General features: G+C 45.6%; 1 protein-coding gene across 2 annotated transcripts in view; it reads right to left on the bottom strand.

Moving 5' to 3' along the window:
- The window catches only part of NCOA7 (nuclear receptor coactivator 7), a 79,861-nt gene extending 76,315 nt beyond the window's left edge, over positions 1–3,546 (bottom strand). Inside the window, exon 1 of one of the 2 annotated variants that reach the window (XM_026054574.1) lies at positions 3,468–3,546. The gene's annotated coding sequence lies outside the window, so the exon portion shown is untranslated. The remainder of the gene's footprint in view (positions 1–3,467) is intronic. The other variant, XM_026054577.1, reaches the window with a different exon arrangement.

The raw sequence follows: 3,546 nt of genomic DNA, 5'->3' as shown, positions 1-3,546 counted from the left end.
CCTGCGCGCGGCCTCCCCGCTGCTCCTCGGCTTGCCCGCCCGCCGGGGAAGGCCGCGGGCCGCCGGGGCCACGGCAGCCGGGGCGCGAGGCACGAGCCCCGCGGCAGCCACGCACCCGCGCGGCCACACGCACACCCGGGCACGTATAGGCGTGTGCATCCTGGGATGCACATCCTGGGATGCGTGGCAGCTCCGGACGAGGACCCCTCCTGTGTCTTTATTTATTTACTCTTGGCAGTTATTAGCCACCAAACACGCTTTCATCTCAAGAAATGGCTTATCCGTCACGGCGTGGTTATTATTTTTACATCCACCAGGCATCCAAAGACCCACTTGAAAGCCATCCGAGTGGGGGCCAGGACTGACACCTGCCCCCTGCCCCCCGGCACCCGCTCCCGGGGGATCCCGCGCCCACAGGAACCCGCTCTGCTCCTCTAACTTCTCCCCTCTGCTCCCGGTGGGTACTGACGTTTTAAAACGCCATATGTACCAAGCCAAAGCTCTGCAGCGCATTCGCTAATCCTTGCGTATAATTTTAAGCCTGCTGTTACTGGAAAAGTGGAATATTAAGTGATGCAGTAGCTTGCAGGCACACAGAAAAGGCAGCTTTCTGTCCTTACTCACGTAGCYCTCTACTAGAGCCTCTTGGCAGGGCTGAAATGCTCACTTTCCAATGAACCTGGACTGTTCCACTTGATAAATGCAATGTCTCTATCATTTCTAAAAAAAAAAAACCCTTTTTATCTCATTTTCACAAGGTGCAAATTTTCTTTAAAACGGCTCCTCTTGCTTAGTATCTATTTTGACAGCAGATATTTCGACTACATTTTAAATCTACGATATTACCTACACAAAAACAATGAGCAAACCTGAAGTTATTTCAGTTAAAAAACTTAAAAGCCTCAGAGGCATCAGGCTTCTTGAAAGGCACAGAGAATAGTACGGCCTTGCTCTCAGTTGCTCCCCAGGCACTGCTTAGCTAGCAAAAATTGGAAGAAAAAAATCTGAATTCCTCAGATATTACCTCTCCCATGACTTCTTTTGTCACACTTTGGATTTGCCAAGTATCAGGGTAAGATGCGGCAGATGCCGCCCTGTGCCCCGTGCTCTGGGTGTCCCTGCTGGAGCAGAGCCTTGGACCAGAGGATCTCTAGGGGTCCCTTCCAACCTCACCCATCCTGTGATTCTGCAAGACGCACAGCCCTACCCACCAAAGCGGTGGAAAAGCTGCTTCTCTCTCAACTSAACCTAAGCAATAACTATGACTAACATCCTATGCCAGCTCCAGGAAAACTTGTCTCTTTCTGACTGTGCAAGTTGAGCACTCGCCATTATTCCATGCGTCTCACCTGCAGCATTAAAGCTRCACTGTGATGGGACATGCCTGGAGYTCAGCCCACCGCGTCCGTGCCTGTGGAGGGGACTATGAACGTGCCCGAGATCCGACATCCCACAGCACTTTACTGAGTCTGGAAGCAAGAGGCAGCGCTACCCGCCACAGTAGTGCATGTGATGTATGCACGTGGCTTTGGAAATAAAACCTTTTACATAAAATTRCTTTTCAGTCTCTCTGTAGCACGGAAGATAGAGGACAGGCTGAGTGCTCTCCTAGATCCCGTGGTAATACGTTCTTGTGGCAATCCATTTGAATACAAATGTTACAAGACTGTTTAACTCAGTCTTTGTGACACAAACGATTGGAGTATCTTTACACAAGAAAACCTTAAATCCACCTGGGTCATTCATTCTAGGATTGGTCAAATCTGCTTTATCACTGACTGCACTATTCTGAAGCAGAGAAAAATGCAAGAATGCTTTTTAAATTACTGGGAAACTGATTCTTAAGCCTAGAAAAAGATTTCTCACACACTCACCTACATAACACATGGAAGACAGAATACATAAGGGCCACTAAAGAGCAACATCTGAGTGGGTTTTGATATCCTACTGAATCCTTGCCATACATTAACAGAATGGCAAACATTACAGACACTAAAGCTATAGATTGCTTTTTCTTCTGCCATAAGTACTGAAAATAAGTGTGTGGTCTGCATACAAGTAGGCTTAYACATGTATCAGGCGAAAAAGAAGCATGCATGGCTTTCATGTATGGCTTATGTAATTGCTTTAAACATCTACACCTGTTACCTTAACATTTATTTATTAAATATAGCCTGCAGGAAAGATTACCTTGAACCTGAATGCTGTAGCAGTTCAGTTCAGAAAAGGTGTAATTGTCTTGCAATTAGCAACTGCTCTGTTTTTTTTTTCCCCCAATTATTTACTCCAAAATAGTCACAAAATATGTTTCAAACCAAACATGCGCTCGGGGCCAACTTCTTTAACAATCCATTGCTATTTTTAGCCTGGTTCCTTAAGTTTATGTAATGAGAAATTCTGTGAGTCTCCTGGAGAAAATCGTAACTTTGAACTGATCAGCTAAATTAACTGGGCCTGACAGGGTATGGAAAATGCAGACAAGTTTCATCAAAAAGAAACCGAGAGGCTGGAACTTGACACTTTCATAAGACATTTTCCCCTATTTTTCTCCTAGAATCACCTGATTCTGTTCACCAGTTCCTACCATCTAGCAGAGCAATTCAAAAGTTACTTCCCAAATGCTCTGCAGAACGACAGAATTTGTTCAGATACATGAGATAATAATAATAATAATAATAATAATAGGTCATATTTGTTTCAACAGAGCTCTGTGGACACTTGATGTAGCTTTCTCTGCTCCCCCACTCAAATATACTCCTCTGTATTTTCCCCCAAACCCCAGAATCATATGGATTTTACCACAGAAAAAGCTGATACAGTTATTTCTGGTCAAATACAGCGTTGGGGAAGAAGGGAAGATAAAATTATAACGGTAGAGCTTAAAAATATTCATAAAAATACTGTAGGTGAATTTCTCCCTCCTTTTTCCTCTGAATCTTTAAAGAATTTTCTGTAAATAACAAAAATCCAGTCTACACAACATTAAGAAATGACACTGCAAATTCTCCCGCACTGCCCCCTAGCCCCACCTAAACAAAACTACGAGTCCCCACAGCTGCTAACACGGCTTTAGGAGCACTCCATGTATAAACCGCCATACCTTTTCCTTAAAATCTTTCCACAAAAACACTCCTGTGCTACCAGCACCTATAATAAACACAAACCACACGGGTATTTGCTTTTTCCTACAGAAAATTATTATAGCCTATGGGTGATGTAACCACGCTGACTCTACATGGAAATAGCCAACACGGCACAGGGCTGTACGCTGTCCTTGCCTCCCCACCTCCTCAGAAACATTAGGCACATTTTAAGCCAGGCTACGCGCAAGAGGAAAAGCCGACGCAAAGGCTTTTCAGCTCAGACATACCGCTCRGGGAAAGGAGGAGCGACGAACGCACACAGTACACATAACCCTACATTTAAAATCCATTTTAAGCGTTTTTAAAGGGGGGCTTCCCGCTTACCATGCTGCGGCAGGAGGCGCGGGCGCCCTGCGGATGCTCCTGCTCTGCAGCGGGCGCAGGCTGCGTCGCGCTCACGGAT

This window comes from Nothoprocta perdicaria, unplaced genomic scaffold (genome assembly GCF_003342845.1).
Source record: "Nothoprocta perdicaria isolate Ctin4 unplaced genomic scaffold, notPer1 scaffold_123, whole genome shotgun sequence".
In the NCBI taxonomy this organism is placed as follows: domain Eukaryota; kingdom Metazoa; phylum Chordata; class Aves; order Tinamiformes; family Tinamidae; genus Nothoprocta; species Nothoprocta perdicaria.
The sequence above is the reverse complement of the archived record's forward strand: the minus strand, read 5'-3'. Positions and strand labels throughout refer to the sequence as shown.